The 23,603-nt window shown below is 53.8% G+C and overlaps 1 long non-coding RNA gene across 2 annotated transcripts; it reads left to right on the top strand.

Annotated features, from left to right (window-relative positions):
* Window positions 1-1,602: 1,602 nt before the first annotated feature.
* LOC118002290 lies at window positions 1,603-9,786 on the top strand. Of its 2 annotated transcripts, XR_004677007.1 has the most exons (5): window positions 1,603-2,258; window positions 5,320-5,454; window positions 6,238-6,318; window positions 6,668-6,902; window positions 7,948-9,786. It is a non-coding gene; the product is annotated as an uncharacterized LOC118002290 (long non-coding RNA). The 2 variants fall into 2 exon arrangements; XR_004677008.1 differs by lacking the exon at window positions 6,238-6,318.
* The last annotated feature ends 13,817 nt before the right edge of the window (window positions 9,787-23,603 follow it).

Raw genomic sequence — 23,603 nt, forward strand, 5'->3', positions numbered from 1 at the left:
TTCCTCAGTGACAAGACAGGCAGGGTTCCCACTCTTTAGGTGCTTCCGTGTCCGTGGGAAAAATGATACAGAATCTTTGTACCATCGGCTGACAAACAAGACATAACTCTCGGTCCGCTCCCTCTCTCCTCTGTCTCTATCTCTGGCCTTGGATTTCCTCCCCCAGAATCCTTCCTTTTCTTTTGCATGTATTTGCTGTGGCAGAAACAGGCTTCGTCTGCAACTGGAAGGTGCTGGGCACACGGCTGGGGTGGGCTTTGTGCCAGGCAGGCGAGAAGACAGCCCCCCCCCCTCTTGCCAGAGGCAGGATTCCTTTGGATCCTTGTCTGGAGCGCTGAAGTCAGCCTGCACCCCACACCCTGGACCAGACCAGCCGCACCGCAGTATATGGAATGTGGAAGGAAGGGCCCCTGGCCAGTCACGGGGGTCTGCCCGCATGGCTCCTACCTAGCCGGGGTGGGGGAGCCAGGCCCCAGTTTGCTCCCACAGTGCAGGGGACCACCCATTGCCCTTTCTTGCATCTCAAGTGGGGCGAAGGAGAAGGAGGGGGTAGTGAGGTGGTGAGGGAGGAAGGGAAAGTGAGAGAGGAGGGGAGGGAGGGGAGGAGAACCAGCCTTGTTTCCATAGCAACCACACATGTGAGCCAGCTGCTGTTGCCATGGAAACAAGGGGAGCCTGCTCAAAGGCTGTGCTGTCTCAGGGGAGACACAATTTTTGACAAAAAATACCCTTTGATAAAAATAAAGAAAAAATAATGAAAGCCACCCTCTCTGGGATTGGGGGCACTGCTGAGTGAGATGACAAAGAGAAGGAGGGGGCTGGGCTGTGGGGGAGGATGCTGCGCGGCCAGGCGCTTCTGCCTGCTGAGAAGTGCCGAGTCAGTGTTTTAGAGCCAAGGGGGCCTCCAGAATCACCCCCACTTGATGGATGAGGGAGGGAGGCTTTCGGAGGGAGGTGGGCAGCTCACTCAAGTTCCCAGCGCAGGAGGGAGAGGCTCAGGGACCCCCAGGGGCTCTTGGGAGAAGGGAAGGGACTACGGCGGGGTGGGGGGGGGTGGCTGAGCAAAGCCTGTGGGTTCTTCACCAGCCAGTGCACGGAGACTGGTAAGGAAGAGAGAGGCCAGGGCCAGGTGCAAGCCCCTTTAGCTGGAGGTGTGTTTGCCGTGGGCACCTCGGCCTCTTCTTCTCCCTCTACCCCACCCCTCTGCTAAGCTCGGCTTCTCAGGGTTTTGGCTGCCTCTCAGGGGACCAAGCTCAGACGAGTCCCCATCAGCAGGGCTGAAGAGAAATTGCCAGCCAGAGACCACGAGGGAGCTTCCCAGTGTAAAGACATAAAGACGGAAGAGGGGGGAAATGAGGGGAAACGCCCAGAAAGCTGTGCTGTCTTCTGTCTTCTCCAGGGAAAGCCCTGGCCACCTGACATCAGTGCAGTGCTGGGACCACAAGTCACCTTCCCAGGGCACTTGGTTCTAGATGAGGTATTTGGCCAGAAGGAGGTGCTTTTTCTTGGGGTCCAATTCAGGGGAGATCAATCAAGACACAGTTAATACAGAAAGGTGAGGGCTTAACAAATCAGGGTTTTAATAAACACAGAGTTCTGAACTTCAAGGTTCCGTGCAGTAGAGCTGGGCCCCTGGCCAGATAGGGGGGCAATGGTGGGCTTTGAGTTGCCTCCCATCTCGCCAGAAAAATCTCCGTTTTTCTCTCTTTGATGCTTCTTCTTTCACAAAGCATTTTCCCCAATGTGATCTCACTTGCTCCCCTCTGACTAAGCTGAGATGCAGCTGCGTCGGTCCTCCTTGTAAAGACGAGGACACAGTCTCAGAGAGGCTGAGCCCCTCTCCCAAGGTAACACAGCTCACCGCAGCCGAACAAGAAAGATTTCAAACCCTGGACCCGGAACAGAATGCCAACCCCCTTTCAAAGGAATGGAAGATGAGATACAACCAAAGGCATGTTTCTGCTCAGGCCCTGCCCTGGCCTCTCCTTGAAGAGCCCAGAGGTGGGACAGGATGCTGCCCCAGGGCCCATGGCCAAGGGCACACTGGGGGGAAGTGACCTCGCTGCCTGTTTGTCCTGGAGCTCCATCTCCTCTTTCCTCGGCAGCTTTGCTGAAGCCTCAGCCGGGGGGCCTGGAGGACAGGGCGGATGGCAGGAGGGTGGGACTCTGCCCTCACCTTGTGGGAGCTGAGCCTCGCGCCTCCTGTCAGCTGCCCTTCACCGCTCCCCACTTCAGCCTCCAAGGCAGAGACCACGTGGGTGAGTTGCCATGGAAACTGCGGAGTTCTTTTTGAGAGCAGTACTGGGTGTAATCTGAGATGGCTGGGGGAAGGGTGCTGGGGCCGGGATACATAGGTGGGGCAACTCCACCTGTTTGGCTACCGTCCCCCTAGCTCACCTCTTTCCACCAGAAACCATCTATTTCAAGGCCTCGCTGCCCTTCTTTCCCAAAAGAGACCCTCCTCCTGTCGTCGTCATGCCCTCTATCCCACGCCTGTTGGTGATTACGGGCTACTGCCCCCCGCAGGCCCTGTCCGGATTCCCCAGAGAAGGAGCGATTATCCCTGTTATACAACAGAGAGTGGCAAAAAACCAAGAGAGATGATTTTTACCATCCGGGGGTCAGGATGTTACCGCAGGGATTATCTGGATTATAGGGTGTGTGGGGGGGAAGGAGGGGGAACCTCGGGGACATGGTGCTCCAGAGATGGGAAACTGGACCCCACCCCTCTTCTCCCCACCGTGATTCAACAGCAAGAGTTCAGGCAGGCTGACCTAGGAAACAGGAAAGCTCCAAGTCTGACCGGGGGTTGAGAGCTGGGTTTGCATTGGGCTCGGTCAGAATTTCCCCGTAGCCACAGCCAGACCCTTGCTGTCCCCCTGCTCTTGCCTGATTTAGGCTCTGTGTTTGGTCTTGTGTGCTGTCACTCTTGCTATGTCCCCCACCTCCGCCCCCACCCCAACTGAGAGAAGAGGAGATGAGAATTTTGCTTGTCCACTTTGCTGTGTGACCTGGGGTAAATTGCCTAGCTTTGCTGAGCCTCAACTGCTTCTTCCGTGAAACAGGGATAAGAAAATAACTGCCTCATAGGGTCGTTGGGGATTGAAAGAGACGATACATTCAAAGTGCTTAGCGTAGCGCCTGGTATCAACAAAAACAGAAATATGATTACTATTATTATCTACCCTTCCACACCCAGAACGAGCTCCATCTCCTCCAGGAAGCCTTCCTTTCTCTAAGGAGGGAGGAACTAGGGATTAGGAGCAGCCACCATGCCAGGCACTTCCTGTGCACTTTTTCATTGCGTTCTTGCAACAGCCCTGGCAGGGAGGTGCTCTTCTTATTATCCCCACTCCACAGAAGTGGACTCTGAAGTGCAGTGAGTGTCTTGCTCAAGTTCATTGGCTAATAAGAAACGGAGTCAAGATTCAAGTTCACCCTGTCCGGTTTCAAAGCCTTGCACTTTGTTTTTTACCACAATGTGCACCTCATCTGTGGAACAATCCTCCCCCAGCCACTTTCCTTCTAATTGAAAGCAGTTTATTATTGCTTCTGATTTCTTTCTTGCCTTTCTCACCTGGCCTACCTGCACCAGGGCAGAGAGTAAGGAGGTAAGCGGAACCAGGGAGGGTCAGGACTCTGACAGTCCCTGCTGCATTGGGAGCTTAGGCAGGAAGGAGCTGGAAGCAGGTGGCCTGGCATAGGAGATCTCCAGATAGGGAGCCAGCGCCAGTGCTGGTAGGGGTTGTCTAGACTCAGAAACAAACTCTCCCCAACTCATTCTGATTTTCTGCTCAGCTCTGACCTTGGTCTCTGGTCCCCAGTCTTCCAGACCAGGGCTGGTGAGGGCTTGCTCTGTAGATGACCTTGACCTGGCTTTGTCAGTCTGGGGACTTTAAGTGTCTCCTTCAGGTGAAGAGGAGACAGAGAGGTTGGGGGAGGTGGAAGAGAAGGGGCGGAGGAAGGAGAGACGGGAGGGAGGGAATGGAGGGGGGAGGGAAGGACACTAGGGAGGGGAGGGGAGGGAGGTGGGAGGGGAGACTGCCAAGTGTGATTCTGAGCTCTGAGGGAGAAGAAAGGATGAGAAAGCAAGAAATACGCTTCAAGGGCAGGATGAAAGGGGGAGGGAACTGAGGTCGGTGGGAGAATGAGAGAAAGGAGGAGACCAAGAAAGTGAATGAGGGAGAGCGAGCAGGGGAGAGGAAATGGCAGGGTGGGAGAGGCTGAGGGAGAGAGAACGAGGAACAAAGACAGGGCTGAGCAGCTGCCTCGTCCTCCCTCCTGCCAAGCGAAGGCCTTAGAGGGCCGCAAAGACTGAATGAGCCGGGAGCCAGCCATGACTCAGTCTCCGTGGCTCCTGCCCGCCAAATCTTGCCTGGCTCAGCAGTTTCCACGGGGAAGGGGGCACGTCCTCCACCACACACCCCCTTCTCTGGTACAGCATCTTCTCTGAGGCCCCATGAAACCCCCACCTCCCAGGTCTTGTTGGCTGGTGCCTGCCCTCAGAGTTCTCCCAGGTGCGCTGTCCTGGACAACCTTTCTAGAAACTTCCAAAGAGGTGGAAACCAGCCACTGTGCTGGGAGGCTGGGGTAGGGTGGGAGCGGGTGTATATATAGCCCAAGGAAATCCCCTTTCTTTCACTGCTGAAGCCTGGTACCTTTCTAAGGAGGCAGGGCCCAGGAATGGCTCCACCTTAATAAAAGTGTATTGAGAGCTTAGCAGGAACTAAGCAGGTTGTACTTTATCCCACTCAATCCTCACAGCACCCTTGAGAGGTCTGTACTATTATCTGTTTCCATTTTCCAGAAGGGCAATGAGAGCTAAGGAGGCCCAGCTCATGTAGCTAACAAGAGGAGGAGGAGGAGTCTTGGCATCTAACTGGTGGGGACAGAGGTCATGGCCCTGCTGGGGCCTGGAGAGGACTGGTAGGGGATTGGTAGCTCTGAGGGCCCACGGAGAAGCTAATGTCTGTGATGGTTTGGGCAGGTCTCAGAAGTGTTTGTGCCTCAGTTTCCCCATCCAACATTACTGTTGGCTGTAGGAATGTGCGGGATGAGAAGCTGACCAGAGGAGCCAGGACGCAGAGCCAGTGAGGCACTCCTTGAGGGTGATATCCATCTGTAGGGATGAAGACCTAGGTGCCTGGAAAGAACTGTGTAAATAGTGTTCCTCTCTTACCAGCCTCACGGGCATCTCCAGGGAAGGCCAGATGGGTGCTCATAAGGCCCTGCTTTCATGGGGCTCCCATGAACCTCTTTCTAAAATGCTTTCACATTTGGGTAAACACACACACACACACCCCATTCCTATCTTCACAGCCACCTTCCATGGCACATAAGGTTCACTGGCTTTATTTTATCTGGCTGGAGGAAGCTAAGGTGACACAGTTGGCAGCAGGGACAGAGGACATCATCTGGATGCATGGGCGGTAACATGGAGCTTCTGCCCTCAAGGTACCTTGTGGCTCTCAGGGAAGTAGCAGGCACTCGGCACCCACTCCGTACCCAGGCCTCAGTCCACCCCCACCCCCACAATACCCAGGGGGCGTCCTGCAGATGCTGTGGATGCCGATCCCTCCCTTGGCACCACCTGGCAGCCTCTTCATGCCCTCGCCAGCCTGAGTGAGGAGCTGTGCCTGCTTCTTGCCTGCCCCAGGGCCCTGGTGGATTCTCCCATGCCCTTCAGTCAGGCGCCACGTTAGACAAGGACTTCCCCCCCCCCTCTCAAGCCCCCCCCCCCCCCCCCTCCCCCCCCCCCCCCCCACGGTCGTCCCTTTCCCCAGGGACCAGGGGATGCAGCAGCTTTGGTAGCCTGTGGTTGCCATGGCGGCCCTCACTTGGGTTTGGGTGGCAGCAGTAGGAGGGGGATGTCAGGGAGGGTGTGTGTGTGCATGCGTGTTTCCATTTTCCGCCCCAGGTGAGGGGGGCTCAAGGAGTGGGATCCCATCGTTCTAGGGTGGGGTCAACTCCCCCCAGCTCAGTCCCAGAGGCAGGAAAGATTGTAAGACAGACAGAAGGACACTGGACTGAAGCAAGATGCCCCAGAAGGAAAACTGGAGGGGGAGGGTGGAGATGGGCTTCAGCACAGTTGTCAAAGGAAGCAGGCCCGGATGTGGGGTGGGAGCTGCAGGAAGGAGGGAGCCAGGCGGCAGAGCCAGCCCAGTGAAGGCTCCAGAGCCACCGAGGGGGGACCCGGGAAGGGGTGGGCCCCTTATTTCTGCCATCCCCCCTCCCCAGGTCTCCCGCTGCGCTTCCCCAGCGGAGAGAAGGCCCCTCTGCTCCTCCAACATGATCTGTAATTTCCGGCAGACATTTGAGGTCCCTGACATCTGCATAATGTGGGCCAGTCTCTTAGCAACGGGGAACAGCTGTCTGGCATTTCCAAGATTAAACTGTAACTATACACGGTCCTTGCCAGGGGGAGGGGGAGGGGAAGGGGGTAAACACTGCCTCCTGGCATTTTCAAACTCATTTAGCTTTTATTCATTTCCTGCCTCCAGTAAAGAGGCCAGGGATTCGGGCTGGGCCAGGCTGTTACTGCCCCTGCCTCGCGGCTGCTGAGATGGCAGATTGCTCTTCACCCAGATCTGTTGGCTCGCAGGAAGGGAGAGGGAGAGCGGACAGTGCTGGCCCTTCTTGTTTTTTATTGTATTTATTTTTTTTCTAGGTGCGGTGGACCTGGCGCGCACCTCACAAGTGCGGCTCAGGAAGAAGGGCTGTGTGGTCTGAGGTTCAAGCCCCCAGGCAGCTCTAGCCTGGTGTGATTCCATCTAGCTCCATTGCTAATAGCTGTGTGACCTTGGGCCAGACCCCTTCACCTGTCTCACCTCCATGTCCCCATCTGTAAGAGGGGATAATTCTATCGCCCCAAGGGGTGCTGTGAAGATAAAGTAAGCACTCAGGTAATAGAACCAGGATTAATAATCCTCTGTTCCTCCGATCCCCCTCGGGCCCGGTCGTGTGTGTCAGCAACCTGGGGCTCTGCCAGTGGGACAAAGGCAGGCACAGTCCAATGCTCTGCGAGCCACCCCCTTGAACTTGGGTTCCCTGGAGACCCAGGCGATGGCACTTTTGCCCCAGGGGAGTTCAGTAGCGCTCAGCAGTCCCCAGCAGGGCCCTCTCTGCTGTCTGGCCTAGACCTTGGCCCGCTCAGGCCCAGGCAGCCCTGCGTCCCATCCCATGCTCCTGCCATTTGGCTGGAGCTCCGGAACTCGTGAATGCGGTGTTTTGGTTTTGCAGCAAGAAAGGGGGGGGGGGGGAGAGCGGGTGTGGGGAGGGCCAGGGCGACAGGATGGGAGAGGGAGAGCGAGGAGGAGGGAAAAACCCTCTGGCCGCCGAGCTGGCCAGTTCCAGGAATGCGTGCTCGGACACAGTGCCAAAGCAGTGACCCAGGCGAGGCAGCCAGGCCAGGCTCGAGGGCAAGAGCCCGCCTCCTCCCGCAGCAGCCTCTTTGCTGACTCACCGCTGCTCCAGCTGGCAGAAGCCCTTCCCGGGCACGGCTGTTGCTAGGATTCCTGGGAGATGACTGATTGCTGCTCCTTGAGCTTGGTGAAAACATGTTTGTAGACGGCACACAAACACACACATAGACTCCCGTGGGCTTGCACGCCTAGCCTGGCTACCTGCACATGCGTGCGTGCGTGCGCCCAAACGCGTGCACGCACACCCGGCACGGCAGCATGCTTCCCGCTCCCAGGGCCAGTGCCCGCACACGCGGGTGTGGACCGGCGCTGACCCCGAGGGGGGCGGAGCCGCGCCGGGTCTGCGCAGGCCGAGGACGTCAGGGTGCGGGGAAGCTGCCAGTGTCTGGGCCTGCTTGAATCCGAAGGCACTTTCAGGTTGCCTTGAAACATTCTTGGCCTCCGTCCCTCCTCCCCTCCCTTGGTTTCTCGGTTTCCTTCATTCTGCTGTAATGATCTAATCTTCCCTTCTCCCTCTGCCTGCCAGGTTTTTGATGTCTGGTGTTCCAGGCACTCAGCTGGAAGCTGGAATCCTCTAGAGCTGGATTCCTGGCGTGGACCTGCTGCCCTGAGGGGGCTTCTAGGGAGCCTCAGTGCCTCTGTTCCCCTGGCGAGAGGGGGCTGCCGTGAGGACTCCTGGATGGAAGTGCTGGGCCCTTCTCCGGGCTCTGTGCTGGTGGGATTCAGGAAATGTCTGTCGCCCCTGCATCCGGGGCCCAGAGCCTTGGCTGGGGTGGGCCCCAGTGCTCAGTGTTCAGCATGCAGCCCCGGACGCCTGGCCTTTGGTGACCAGCACGATGTGTGACCTTGTGCACACTGGGCCCTGGCTGCCTTGGTTTCCCCACCCACTGGGCTGCAGTTGGACTCCTTGCTGAGTCTGCCAGGGTTTTACTGCGACACGGCTTGGCAAGAGCTTGGGCACCGGGTGAGGTTGTTTGTCACGGGTTCTTGAGGAGGTGGAGGGGCAGGTGGCCCCATGCCAGTGCGGAGCCCACACTCCTCTCGCCAGCTCTGCTGGGCTCAGGCTCAAGTGTGGCTGCTTTAAACGCACCCACCCCAGGGGCCGGTCCCATGAGCGCTCTCTGCTGTGATTCAGTGGCGGTTGCTAAGGAAGGCCCAGTACCCGGCCCCTGGGGAGACGCTGCGGCCAGCCTGGCTTCAGCAGACTCGGCAAGGCTTGTACCAGCTCCGAGGAAAATACCCGTCCGTGCTCAGGGTCCTCAGTCCTAAAATGAAGACAAGGCCGGCTCCATGGTTCCTGCTGGTTTTGACACACAGTGGTATGGGGTGGGGGTGGAGATTTAGAGAGTAGAGCAAATGACAAAAATAAAAATGAACTGCACAAAGAGACAACTCTTTGTGTGGATGTCAACAGCCTCATGTAAGATCCTAACTGCAGGAACTCTCTAGAATGCCTGTTTTGTATACTGCCACAAGAGCCCTGCAAAGAGTCAACAATCCCAAGGCATGAGAACATGCAGCAGCTTCGTGTTCTGCACGCACCAGCCTCCCTGCTTGGGACGCATCGGTCTGCTGCCCAGCACTCCAGCTCCATCCATGCCCCCGACCCCAGCCACAGGACAAAGCCGCACGGACGGCTGTTCCCCTGTCCTCATTTTCACCGGCAGGTGGCTAGACCTTCTGCATGAGTTGCCTGCTGGTCAGGTTTGGGGATTACAAGGTAAATCAGTAAAAAAAGGAAGCCCAGGGCGATGGTCTCTGGGTCCCAGCACTGCGTCTGAGTGGAAGCAGGCTTGCCGGAATCCTGCTGGCCAGCTTGCGAGCGGAGAATCGGCCGGGCGAGGCATCTCGATGCAGCTTTTCCTCCATGCCAGGCACCCCCCTCAATTTGTTACATTTATCCATCCACCTCATCTTCACAACAGCCCCATGGGGGCGGCAGGGTCATCATCCCCGTTTCCGAGCTGGGGAAGCTGAGGGGGCGGTGCTGTTCAGAGGTATCTAGGAAGTCGCAGGGCCAGGATTCCAGCCACAGCAATTTGTCTCCAGAGCCCAGCCCTTAGCCACCTCCCTTCATTGTCTCCACGGATTGTTATGCTCCAGGCTGGCCCAGGTGACACCACAAGTCACCACCTTCCCCACTATTACCACAGTCAGAAGACTTGTGTCCCTGCCGAGGGCTCGACTGTGACGAGCGCCCGTGGGAACAGGGTGTTTCCTGGGGTCTCCCTGATATCACCTGGCTCCGTGAAGTTTCCAGCAGGTGATTCATTTGTATTTGTGCATTGATGAATAAAGGAAAGACACCGGATGATTTGTGCTAAGGAACTTCGGCGTGAGATGCACCCACCATCTCCCTGATACCGTCAGGGAGACAAGCCATCACCCAGACCAAACCCACAACATCCTGTGTGAGCCCACTCCTCCCTCGGCGGTCCCACTCCCTTCTGCCAACGCCCGTGAAAGCTATACTCGCACCCCCGGCTTTTCTTGTGTCCCTGTCCGTGCTCTCCTCTCCTTTTCCATCCCCTACATGGAGCTGTGCACCTCCTCACTGAACTACTGCATTTTCTCTGCCCCTTGACCCCTTTTGATTTTCCTCTCTGGGGAAGAGCCTGACGGAGCCGTCCGAGGGGCCGTTGGCGAGAGAAGGGCTCGGCGGCGGAGCTGGGGAGGCTGGGCTCTCAGCGCCACCTCATTTGGCCTCTCTCCCCTGGGGCCCAGCTAGCGCCAGATGGGCCAGAACCGTACCTGGACCTCTGGGTGCTGTAGGGTGAGCCCTCCTCCGTCCTCAGTTGGGGTGGGCCTGAGGAGAGTCCTTCCACTGCCAAGCCCAGGGTCTCCTGTGCGTGGAGCCACAGGCTTCAGGCCTAGAACAGGTGCGTTCCCTCCCTGGGCCTGAGGAGGATGGGAAGGAAGCCGGTGTTCAGTGCCTGCTGGTTTCTGGGCTCAGGTTAGGCTGGGAATGACCAGTGTGAATCTCCTAGTCCTGCCTGACCTTGAACCAACTTTGCTGGTGAGGGGCTGGGTCTGTGCCGTCTGGAGCTGATGAGATGCCTCCTGGGTCAGCGAGCATGGTGGGTCTACTCAGCCCACTGACGGTGTCTGTGGATGGGGCTAGGGCTTGCCCAGGGCAGGGCCCCAGGAAGGCTGAGCGGAGCTCCTGCAGAGGGGCATGGTAAGGGGGTGGGGCCCCTCTGGTCCCACCCTGTGGCATGCTGGGATGAAAAAGCAAGGCTCAGCAGACAGGCCAGGAATTGTTCTTCCACCTTATTTCCTGCCATGGATGGAGACCTTCGCTGTCCCTAAGCTTGTAGACCATGGCATTGGCCTTCACAGGGGTGCTTCTGCTGGCCTTGAGGCTGGGGGGAGAGAGCCACTGCTAGGGGGAGAGGCCTCCTTCCTTTGCTTCCCAGTCCTCAGGGTCTGTATGGGAAAAGCCTCAGCCCTTATCCTGCTGGCTACACAGCGACACCTGGTGGGCCTTGGGTGTGGTCACAAGAAGATGCCAGAAGCCCCTTGCAGGCCAAAGCCTTGGTTCCAGCATCCCACGGGGCATGTGAGCCAGGCGACCAAGCTGCTGGGCTGCTGTCCCAGTCCAGTCCCCTAGGGGGCTAAACCCCATGACTATCCCCAGCCCAAAGTCCTGGGTACTGGGGACCACTGGAGACAAGGAGATGGACCTCGGAAGGATTCAATGCCCCGTTACACAAGGACTTTGGGGGGCCCGGCTAGGTCGTGAGACCACGATGCTTGGTCACTAGGGTTGGATGAGGTTTGGCTGGATGAGAAGGGTCGAGGGCCTGGGATGGGCCCTCAACTCCAGTGCTCTGGGATGATTGGGTATAGAGCAGATTTTGCTATTCTCCTCAGGGCTGAGTCAGGATCCGTGCCAGGCTCTGACCTGGGCTTACACACCCTACCCGGACACACTGGGTGAACCGATTCTGCACAATTCCCCCGACGGCACCACCCACACGGGGACCCGAACCTCTGTGTTTTGAGAACCAGAGAATGAACAGGAAGGGTTTTGAGCAGCCTTGTCTCCCACTTCTCATTTCTCACAACATGACTTAGGCAAGGTCACCCAGCTGAACGGCAAACAGCCTTGGAGGGCACACAGGGACAGTCACTTCCAGGGACTGTGTGAAGGGGGGGACCCGAGTTCATTCCACGGCGTCTAGATGCTGAGCTGAAAGGCCATGGGTGTCCTTGCTGCAGATTCTCACAGGTGATGGTGTGCAGTATTTTCCTTATCCCTTTCCTCAGTTTCTCAGCGTGGAGGGCTGCTGGATTTGGACTGTGGGGCTGGGATTCAGTTTTACGGTATTACTGTGGGACCTTGGTTCCCTAACTTCTCTGTGCCTCAGTTTCCTCATCTGTATAATGGCTACAACACCGCCTACTTCACAGGGTGGCTATGAGGATTCGGTGAGCTAAGGCATGGCAAGGGCTTTGAACAGTACCTGGCACAGGGTGACAGCTGGGAACTGCTGGCTGAGAATGATTTCCCTGCCCCTACAGGAAGGAGCACATGCGGCCTTCCTGGGGGGTGGAGGGGAGTGCGTCGTGGTGAGCTCAGGCTATCCTAACAAAACCCCATGGACAGGGTGACTTAAACAACAGGTCATTTATGTTCTCACGGTTCTGGAGGGTGCAAGTCCAAGATCGGGGCGCCAACATGGTCAGGGTCTAGTGAGGGCCCTCTTCCTGGTATGCCCACAGCTGCCCTCCAGCTGTGTGCTCACGTGTCCTCCATGTTCTTGGAGAGAGAGAGCTCTCTCTTTCCCTCTTCTTATAAGGACATCAGGCCTATTGGTCAGGACTCTGCCCTTATGACCTCACTTAACCTTCGTCACCTCCTAAAGACTCTCTATAGATACAGTCGCTTTGGGGGTTAGGGTGTCAGAGTATGACTTTGGGGAGGACACAATTCAGTCTATAGCAGAGTGCAACACGGCTCTAAGAACCCAGATGCTGCAGGTGTACCAAGCAGTGACATGAAGACCCAGGCCCTTCTTGGCCCTGTGGCTGGGGCTGGTTCCCCCCGTCAGCAGCTTGAGGCGGTAGAAAGGATAATTCCAACCTGCCGGGCATCACCCTGGCCTGGTGGGCTATTCTAAGCCCCAGGCTCCTGTAATCCCAGGGCCAGGGAACACAGACCTCCCATGATGGGGTCGAGGATGAATGTAGAACCCATGCTGACGTATACCACACCCCTGCGGACCCCTGCTCCCCATCTCTCCGGCCTTGCTGGAGGCCGTGTATTATAGATTCCACAGGCCTGTTTCCTGGGGTGCTATGTCCTGGGGCCAAGGACATCCTTTTTCAAGGCTGCTGTCTAATTTGAGCTTGAAAACTGTGCCTGGTGGTGTTGGCCATGGATTAGGTTAGGAGAGCTCCCCTCCAAGGCTGAGGCTAAGAGACTGTCAAAGCTCATGTCAGGTGAGATATGCCAGGGGGTTTGGGGTTTGCTGCCCCAGGCTGGAGGTATAAACTGGCAGATTCTACCCCTCCATGTGCTCAATACCTCCTCTCATAGTCCTACCACTGAAAGGTTATACTAGTTAGAACTCTCTCAGTTGTAAGTTACAGAATTCCAAATCAGACTAGCAAAAAGGGAAATGATTAACATAGCTGGGCATCACCTTCAGGCATAGTTTGATCCAGGGGTTCAAACAATGTCATCAGGGATTTCTCTCTCTCTCTCTCTCTCTCTCTCGGCTCTCAGCTTTGTCTCACTCTGTACTGGCTTTATTCTGCACATGGGCTTTCTTCCTGTGTCAGGAAGGTGACAGCCAGTAGACTTCGATTCACATTTTTCCAGCTTAATAAGTCTCTAGAAACATCACTTCTGTCTTTCATATTCCAGGAAAATCTCTTAACTGACTTGCTTGGGAGCATGTCCGTTAATGAACCATCAATATAGGGTCCTCTGACCGGGTGGCCTGGGTTGCTTTCTGACCCCTACATTCCTGGAAGTCGGGGGAGGGCATCATGATTGACAGCCACATCAGCACCACCTGGAGGAAGGGGGAGTTGAATATGCAAAGCCATGGCTGTTATTCTCCAGGGACTTGCCCAGAGGGCTTTCATCTTCAAATCAGAATGTCAGTGCGGGAGTGTTAAAACTTATCAAGTCCACCCTGGTTCACCTTACAAAGGAGAGAGCTGGGGCCAAGGTAAATGCCTTGCTCAAAGTCATCCTGTGTTCTGCAGAGGCATGACATCATTCCTGGCTCCATCTCTAATTATTCCAGTCAAGAGCCAAGTGCAGTGGCCAAAGGGGTTGTCTGAGAATCCCCTCTTCCCCTAGAGGCTTAGTGGGGAGCCAGGGGGTGAGGAGGGTAGGGCCAGGGGCTCCTTACGGATCAGCCCAAGGCATTTGTCTCCCTGACTCCTCAGCCTTCTCAGGATTATAGGTCAGGAGCCCCTCCACCCCAAGGAGACTGCCTCTGGCTGTCAGGATCCGAGAAGGTGGGGCTGGGAAGCTGGCTAAGAATGGGGGGAGATTACAAAACAGAGAGGTGGGTCTCTGCATGTGGGAGTGAGTCATCTGAGGGTCTGAAAGACAGGCTAACCTAGGGGGTGGAGGCGGCTTGGAAAAGCCTGGTGAATTCTGATCAACATGGGACCCTCAAGTAGAGACATTTTCAGGTGCCCCACCTTAATCAGGGGTCCTCACCCAGGGCAGGACGTGAAGGCAGCTTCTTCCTGGGCACGTGGCCACCCAAACCCGCTTGCAAATGTCCTCCATATGACCCCCCACCTACTGCTGTACCCCCGTCATCCACATCCGTCCCCAGAGAACACTGCCCAGAGAACGCTTTTCTCTAGCTCTCCTACCCGCATCTCTGGCCTGGCTCAGGTTTCGTCTTCTCTAGGATCCTACCTTGCTCGCTTGAACCCAGATCCAGCCCATCAGAGGAATCGAGCTGAGGTTGAAAAGCCCTGCAGGCTAGAGCGCTGGGCCCAGTTGCTGCCCACTTGGCTCCAGTCCCCTCAGGCCCAGCCTCCGCCCCAAGGAAAGCCAGTCGGCTCTGGTTCAAATCCCAGCTCCCCTGCTCACTGGCTGTGCAAACCTGGGCAAGTAACTCAAGCTCCGGGCCTTTGTTTCTCATCTGTAAAATGGGGCTAATGATAGTACCTACCTCAGAGTGTCCTGAAGATTAGATGATTGTATGCACACATGGGGGTGCACACATGTGCGTGCACACACACACACACACACAGTTTAGAATGCCTGGCTCAGAGAAAGCACTCACTGTATGCCAGCGATTATTATTCTAATCAGTGGTCCTTAGGGTTGGATCTCTGGGGGGAGTTTGGAAATGTGTGTGTGCCGCTGGTGGGGGTGGAGCGGTGGGGAGAGGTCTTCTACTAGAGTCCTGCATGCGCATTTACATATTGAAATACACGTTGTTTTATTATGAACTATTTTTTTTCTTTACAATACAACTGCATTCGGCATTAGATTGATTAAAAATATTATGCCTGTAGACTGCTTAACAAATTTACTTTAGGATTGTTAAATTATTACACAACATATTATTTATTTATGTATTTAGATTTTTTTTTTTAAGTAATCCCCACACCCAACGTGGGGCTTGAACTTACAACCTCGAGATCAAGAGTGGCACGCTGACCCGACTGAGCCAGCCAGGTGCCCCCGTTACACAATGTTTTAAAATAACTTTTAAAAGGAGCATTGTTGAGGCTCACGGGGCTGAGAGGCACAGTTCTAGATAACTGAATCATACTGTCACTCTTGTTATTTTTGAGTGAGGGCACCCCGCCCCCCACCAAGAAGACTTGGCATAAATGCCTACATTTAAGCAATTCTTACCAGCTCTCCCTGTTCCCTCCAGGCACGCCAGGATAGACCGGGCCCAACTCTGCCCTCTCTCACCCTCCACAGCCCCCCAGCACAGCAAGTACAGGCCCAGAAAGGTAGATCTTAGAGCTGGGGTACCCAAAGCTGGGGCAGGCACCCAGGCTGGCCCGCCAGTTGCCCGATCTAGAAAGAGTCTGATGTTTTCCAAGGAAGGACCACACCCGCACCACACCCTCTGGCAGGCTCAGCCCTGGGATCCTGCATCTCAGTCTTGACTAGAGCCCCTCCCCCACCCCCCACAGAAACACAGCCTGGGATCTTTCTACCAGGTTTGTCCTTGTTACAAACCGATCACTGTAAGAAAAAATGGACAAAGTTACAGAACAGAAATCATACCTACTCCTCGTACCCGAAGAAAGCCCTTGCTAATATTTTGATTTTTTTCTCAGAAATCATACTTTTGCATTTTATTTGTTTTTCTTAACACATGTTGTGTTGTAACCTTTTTTTCCCCCACCCGTCTATATATCTTGAACATCTTCCCAGGTCATTAAATATTCTACTACCAGGAGATGTCAATGACTGCCCAGTATTCTAGAAATAAACCATTATTTATTTAACTAGTTTATTGATTGTTGGACATTTTGTACCTCATTTTTGACCTTGTTTGAATCCAAGCTCTGCTATTTAATATCTGTGTGATATCAGGAAAGTCACCTCCTCTTTCTGAACCTCGGTTTGCTCACATGTCCACTGAGTTGTCAAATGCCCAAGTGTCCTTGGGTATTCCTTCGAAGATCCCCAAGTTGATGTGTGATGAAGCGCTTGGCACAGTGCTTGGGACACAACCCTCAAAGTGTTTTCTGGAAGTGAAATCTTCATCCCTTTCTCTGCTGCACCTTCTTCTGCTTGTTCAGGAGCTCCAGGTTTATCCTGGCCACCCTGAAAGATGGCCCCAGGGTCTTTTCATGACTACCATTCTCAGGGTAAGAGCCTGTCTCCCTGCTCTTGGCTGTAGAAACAAGAGCTCATCATGGACTCCAGACAGGAAACTACACCCGATGGGTATTGGACTACCAACCAGGCCAACATCTTCCGTGCCTGAGTTTGGATTTCCGAGGAGATCTCTTAGGGCAGGGACTTTGGAAGATCCCCCCGTGATGTAAGCTCCCTGGGCTAGCAGGAATGACTCACTACCCACCTCTTCCAAGGTGAGTGCAGAGGTCTGCTCAGTCCCTGGGCCCACGCCAGGCTGTGTGCTCCCACCTTGCTGTCCAGAGCTGTGACACCCCTGGATGGCAGCCATGGTCCAGGAGCCTCACTCACCTGCCACTAGGGCCATTCTAACCCTGTGTGAGGGTCTGAGCGTCCCTGCTCTGGACCAGCTTGGGGACCTGTATTTCTCCAGCCAGGCCCTTGGGAGCAAGGCCCTTGGCAGGGAGGCAAGTTTGGCCTCGGGGAGGAAGCAGGACTGCAGATGACCCTGGAAGGACTGAGAAGATCTTGTCAGAAAAGGTGGGAACTTCCAACCCCCAACAAACCCCAAACCAAGGTGGAATTACTGCAGAAATCTTTAAAATTGAGCCTAACTCAACCAACACTTAGGGAGGGAAAAAAATCCTGCGTGCTTCATCCTCCCTGGGGGAACGCTGTCCCCCCTTGGGGGCACATCCCGCCCCCCTTTCTTGCTGAGACAAGGCCTTCTTAAATGGGATGGGCAGCACCCCTCCGCCACTTCTTGGGGAGCTTCCGTCAGGGAAGGTCTGGCCCAGGGGCTCGGTGTGACTGGGGTTACCGCTCGCTGCTACAAACAAGGCACCCAAGGGCCAGACTGTTGTCGAGCTCTGCCCCTTAACCAACCGGCCGAGGCTGCTGTGCTTTTTCATTCTTGTGATAATTGTAGCTGTTTCTCCCTCTCTTCTAGCACCGTGGTTCTCCACCTGGGGTCATCTGGTCCCCAGTAGAGACACGCAGCAATGCCGGAGACATTTTTTGGCTGATATCAATGGAGGGGTTCCCACTGGCCTCCAGTGGGTGGAGGGATGCCAGAAATGTCCTGCAAGGCACCGACAGCTCCCCGTGACAGAGACTTCACCGGCCCGGAATGCCATGAGTGCCGAGGTAGAGAAACCCTGCTGTAGCTTATCAGTTCCTGTCATGATCATTGTCATTCCTCTAGCCACGTCTCATGTGGGATTTCCAGTCCACTGTGGGCTGAGGAACTGGTTAATCAAGCTTGCTAGGACTGATTCCCAAATGAGAATAAAGAGGTGTGGTGTCCAACCCCGTGGACGACTCACGAGTCAGGTGCATGAACGTTGTGACCCTGACTTGAGCTGGACTGGGCCTTTGGAACGGGACATAGGACTCAGTTGCTCTAGCACAGGCAGGGAGGTGCCAGGGACAGGGGTCCCGGGCCTCCCAAAGGGGTGTCCGTACACACAGGACAGACAAGGAAATTCAGCAGGGCTCTCTCTGAAGGGTGGCTTCCTCCCACCTGGTTGGACCCTGGCCCGCTTCTCTGCTGTGGCTTCTGCTCCCCAGTGTTCCAATCCACGGCCATCCCCCATGCTTCGCTCTGCTCTACCGTTTGGCTCTTCCAGGTCCCCGCCCTGTGACCAGGCAGAGAGAACAATAGGCCCTCTTTGTTCCTTCTGCGTTTTCCTGTGTCCTGCATAGGCAAGAGGGTCACACTTGTGACCTCTGGGTAAGTGATGCTTTACCATATTTGGTTTGGGAATGTACCATATGCATGATGTGCCAGGACTCTGTTCTTGGCTCAGGCTTGCTCATTCCAGATTTTTTAGGACTTCTTTGGTTGCGAGTAATGGAAATGCGCTCTGGCTGGGCTAAGCTAAACAGGAAATCTATTGGAAAGACCCCAGAGGTATCTCAAGAATTCCAGGGCAGGCCTGCCACTGGGCCTCGGGGACGTACTCAATCCAGGGACAGGGTACTGCGGGGACCCAGAGAGTCCTTCCTCCCTTCTCTGCCCTCTGCTTCCTGTCCCTCTCTCCCCATCTACAGCCCTGCTTTCTGGGATCTACAGAACTTGGGATAGAAAATATCCAATAAAAACAACAGTAGCTGAGTCTATGCGTCCTCCATTCAGGAGCAACCAGCCTGGGCTGGAGCCTCTTGGTCTTGATTCCTGGTCCCTGGGGAAGGACTTCGATTGTAGGTATGCAAATAATACACTAGATATGCATGGTGACATATACATCGATGGCCAAGGCAGGACACTGAAAGACAGCTTGTCGGAGGCGCAGGGCAAGAGCTCCTGTTTGGGGTCTGGGCCACGTTGAAATGAAAGCAGAGACACTTAGTAGCTCATGTCTGGGATGGGGAGGGCCTGGCTTCGTTCTACTCAATCCAACATACTGTTAAGAGCAATAGCCTAGCTCCAATCCCCAAGGAGCAACCCCTCTGCTGAGGGAGTCAGACAGACGCACAGACTGGGAACTACAATACGGAGCTGGGATGACCAGAACAGAGGTATAGACGCAGTGCCCTGTGTGTGGCCAGGACAAGGGGACAGCTAACTCCGCCAAGTCAGGTTAGCTCAGGAAAAGCAATGTTTCAGCTGAGCCTTGAAGGATGGAGTGAAGAAGGACATGCCTGAGCTGGTGGAAACCCCCGGAAGGCCTGGGTGACTACAAGACAACATCCTTGGGAAGATTTCCTCTCCCTTCCCCACTGTCCCCTCCCTTTCCAGCCCCCGTGTGAGGGGCCTATTGCTGCCGTCACAAATAGCCACCAGCTTAGTGGCTTAACACAACACACATTTATTCTCTTACGGTTTGGAGGCCAGAAGTCTGAAATGAGTCTTATGAGGTTAAAATCAAGGGCGGGGGTGGGGGGTGGGATCCATTTGGTGAGGGGAGTTTCCTTGCCTTTCCAGCTTCTAGAGGTCACCTGCATTCCTTGGCTCATGGTCCCTTCTTCCAACTTTGAATCACATGACTCCCACCTCTGCCTCCATGATCCCACCTCTTTCTTCTGCTTTTGACCTTCTTGTCTCCCTCTTATAAGGACCCTTGCAATTACATAGGGCCCACCTGGATCACCCAGGATTTCTATTCTCAAGACCCTTAATCTCACCAGCAGAATCCCTTTTGCCATGGCAGGGGACATTCCCCGGTTCTGAGGATTAGGATGTAGATATTTGGGGATGTGTGTGTGGGGGGTACCAATTGGCCTACTACAGCCTCCTTCACCTCCTTTCTTCTCCCTGCTGGAGGCAGAGGCGCTGATCTGATTGGAGAGCATGACACTCCTGGGTTGGGCCCTCGCTCCCAGCATTCCAGTTTCTCCAGCTGTGATTGGAGAATCCGTTAGAGTTGTGCAGGGTCTAGATTTCAAGGGGGAAGTTGGAGGCCCTGCATCTCCGTGTTCATACAGTTAACCCTGTGGGCAGATCCACGCTTACTTAGGTCCTTCTGGTTCCTTCTTGATGGTGCAAGAGCCCAGGGAAGAAGTGAATGTCAAGCTCTTCATGCCTGCCACAGCAGTGGGGGCTAGGTGGTGTGAGAAGGAAGCACAGCTTTGTGTTTTGTGTTCCATCGTGGAGCTACCTTTTATTTATCTTATTATTTATTTTAAAGATTTTATTTTTAGGTAACCTCTACACCCAAGGTGGGGCTCAAACTCACAACCCCAAGATTAAGAATCACATGCTCTTCCGACTGAACCAGCCAGCTGCCCCTATTTATTTTTTTTAAGTAACTTCTGCACCCAGCATAGGTCTCAAACTCACGACCTAGAGATCAAGAGTTGCATGCTCTATCGACTGAGCCAGTCAGGCCTCTGCTGGGGCTACCTTTCAAAAGAGACATTAGAGGGGCACCTGGCTGGCTCAGCTGGTAGAGCATGTGACTCTTGATCCCCAGGTCGTGAGTTCGAGCCCCACATTGTATGTAGAGATTACTTTAAAAAATGAAAAAAAGGGACGCCTGGGTGGCTTAGTCGGTTAAGCGTCTGCCTTCAGCTCAGGTCATGATCCCAGGGTCCTGGGATCGAGTCCCGCGTCGGGCTCCCTGCTCCGCGGGGAGCCTGCTTCTCCCTCTGCCTCTGCCTCTCTCTCTCTATCTCTCATGAATAAATAAATAAAATCTTAAAAAATGAAAAAAATAAAAGAGACATTAGAGCAAATCTTAGAAGCATGTCCAGGAGGAAAGGATTAGAAACATGTCACGTGATGAGCAATCACAGGAAGTAAGAGAGTAATTAACATTTGTTGAGTGTCTAAATGTTAAGGTACTTTGCATGGAGGTGCTTTACTCACTTCTGAAACCCTTGAGAAAAGCCCATTTATCCTCTTTAAACAAATGAGCAAACAGGAGCTCAAACAGCTTAAAACTATCTCCTGAAGTCATCCAGGTAAGGAAGTGGTGGGGCCGGACTTGGAGTTGGGGGCCTGTCTGACCACCCTGCCCAAAGTCAAGGTCTTGGCCTCTCCATGCAAGAATTCTGTCCCGGAAGAAGCTGTTAAAGCAACTGCTAGCTGCCTACCACGTGCTCATTCACCCCTTTTTCTGTACCAATAGTATCATCGTTTTATTTGAGGCAGCAATGTGTCCAGATTTAAGCAAATAAACAAACATCCTTGGGAAGGATGGCCAAGGCAGGACACTGAAAGACACGGAGCGCCTCCGACAAGCTCTGCTCTTTTGCAACTCGTGGAGGCCACGTGACACAGTTCTGACCTGTGTGACGTACACAGCAGCCTGCTGGCTATTTCTGGGAAAGCTTTGTTTCCTTGTTGCTTTCCTCTCTTCCTTCCTGCTTGGACTGTAGACTGGAATCCGGAGGTGCAGGAGCCACTTTGCAACCTTGAGGCACCAGTTAGGTGCCTTGATAAAAGTCACCTATTAGGATGGCGGAGCAGAAAGATAGAAAGGAGCAGGGACACTGAGGTTGCGATGCCAGCGCTGGGCTGCCCACCCATCCCTCCTGTAATGTCCAGAAATCTCTCCCTCTGCATTTGGTTAAGCCACTGTAGTCTGGTTTCTGTTTCATGCAGCTGAACTCAATCCCTATTCGTAAAAAGGGACATGACAGCTCTCCTTGAACACCTGAAGTACTGTCTTTGGACGTGGGTTTGGACTTTTCCTATGTTGCTCGTGACTGGGGAAGGTTTAGGGAAACAGAAACTGGCTCAGTCAGATGGAGGAAGAACCTTCTAGCTCTGCTCTTGTTTCTTGGCTCAATGGAAAAGATGACAGTGAGTCAGGGGCAGTCCTCACCCATGGGAGAGTTTGAGTTGAAACTGGATGGCCCTAAGTGGGGTGAGACGAAGAAACAATGTTTGGATCAGATAACAGGCAAAGGAGATGATGTCTACATATCTGAGCATGTGAGAGGTTCGGCTCTGTCAACACATGACCCTCCTAATTATGAGTTTGCAAGGTTGTGCAGTGGGCCTTTTTCCACATCACATGTAAGGGAATAAAACAATTCCCAGAGCTGGGGCAGTCCTGGAAGGAGAGTCACAATGGTTGGGGGACCATGGCTGGATTAGGTAATCTGGTTATTCTGATTTTGTGTTTTCCCTCGGGGTCCCCCTCTTCTGGCATGTTGTCTCCCAAGAGGTGTATCTCCTCAGTGATAAGTGGCATAAAATCCCCCAAAGGATTATTTTTTTTTAAGATTTATTTATTTATTTGAGAGAGCGAGAATGAGAGAGAGAGAGAGAGAGTACATGAGAGGGGGAAGGGTCAGAGGGAGAAGCAGACTCCCCGCCGAGCAGGGAGCCCGATGCGGGACTCGATCCCGGGACTCCAGGATCATGACCTGAGCCGAAGGCAGTCGCTTAACCAACTGAGCCACCCAGGCGCCCCCCCCCAAAGGATTATTGACTCAATTAAATAAAAGTCTTAGGGGTGGTCGTTTTCAGGCATGGCTGGATCCAGGTGCACAGATGACATCATCAGGAACCTCTTTCCTTCCCTCAGTTCAGCTTTTCCCTGAGCAGGCTTCATTTTCAGGCAGTTTCTCACCTGGCAGCAGCCAGATGGCAAGCAGCAATGAGAGACTTGCATCACAGCAACCCTCCCAGTGAAATAGCACTTCCTCTCCAATAATTTAGCAGAAATGCTAAAGAGGCCTATCATTGGCTCATGTCCCCTCCTGACCAATCATGCCAATCAAAGACACAGTGCTGTCATTGGTTAGATCAGAGTCATGTGCTTCCTGGGGGAGTTTGGTGAGATGTCAGCCCTCCCTGGACTGAAGGGAGGGAGGGATGGAGTCCCACCGGGAAGAAGAATAGGATGCTGGATGGGCTAAAGCAACAGATGTTTCTCTGCTGGAGGGATGCTGTTCCCCCTTTCACACTCTGGCTGAAGGCTAGGCCCTGACCTCAGTGTCCATTTGCATGGTCAAAACTGTCAGAGTCTTTCTAAGACTGTTCTAAGGGAGAAAGGGGGGACCAGTCAAAGACTCTTCAGGAAGCATAAACCCAGTCTGGCTCACCAAGTAGGAGTTTATAACTTTAATATTCAATTCAGCTGCGGCTTGGATACGGCTCACAGGAACCTTCACTGGCTTGGTTTGCTCTTAGTTCTCTACCTGCCCCTGGAAGGCACTGATAGAATTTCCCCAAATAAAGAAGCTAGACTTTTCGACACGTGGATTTGTTGTGACTCAACCAAGAAGATGTCTAACTTTGCTGTCCACTTCAATCTCGCTGATAGGGTTCCGGAGACCACCACCTCTCTGGTCCCTTCACGGAAGAGGAAAGGGTTGTCTATGTACGTTGCCTTGACTCCCTCACCAGCTAGCCATTCTGTTTGTATTTATTTATTTTTATTGTTTTAATCAAAGTCATAGGTGTGTCTTAAAAATCAAATACACTAGGAGGCTTATAATGAAACCTCCCAGCTCAACTTCTCCTCCCCAGAGGCAACTACATTTAACTGTATTTTAAAAATTTTAAAAACTAATCTCTATGCCCAATGTGGGTTTTGAACTCATGACCCCGAGATCAAGAGTCGCATGCTCTATCAATTGAGCCAGCCAGGCGCCCCTACACTTAACTTTTTTAGTAATTTCTTATGCTATTTACCTCCAGATTTTTAAATATATACATATATATTTAAATATTATCAATTAGCTTTCTGTAGTGGAATCTTAGGATTTAGTTCTCTGACCATATACCCTATGCCTCAGCCCAATGCACCTGTCCTCCTACGACATTTTTGCTTAAACCATTTTTTAGTGTTTACATTATTATGTGCGTGTGGAACTTGTTCACAGCTGAATCCTATAGTGCACTGTGATTACATTTTCTTTCTCTTGCAACCTGGAGTTACTAATTTGCCTGTTTCTTCTCCTCCTCCTCCTCCTTT

This window comes from Mirounga leonina, unplaced genomic scaffold, assembly GCF_011800145.1.
Source record: "Mirounga leonina isolate KUSES-001 unplaced genomic scaffold, KU_Mleo_1.0 Mir_82, whole genome shotgun sequence".
Lineage (NCBI taxonomy): Eukaryota > Metazoa > Chordata > Mammalia > Carnivora > Phocidae > Mirounga > Mirounga leonina.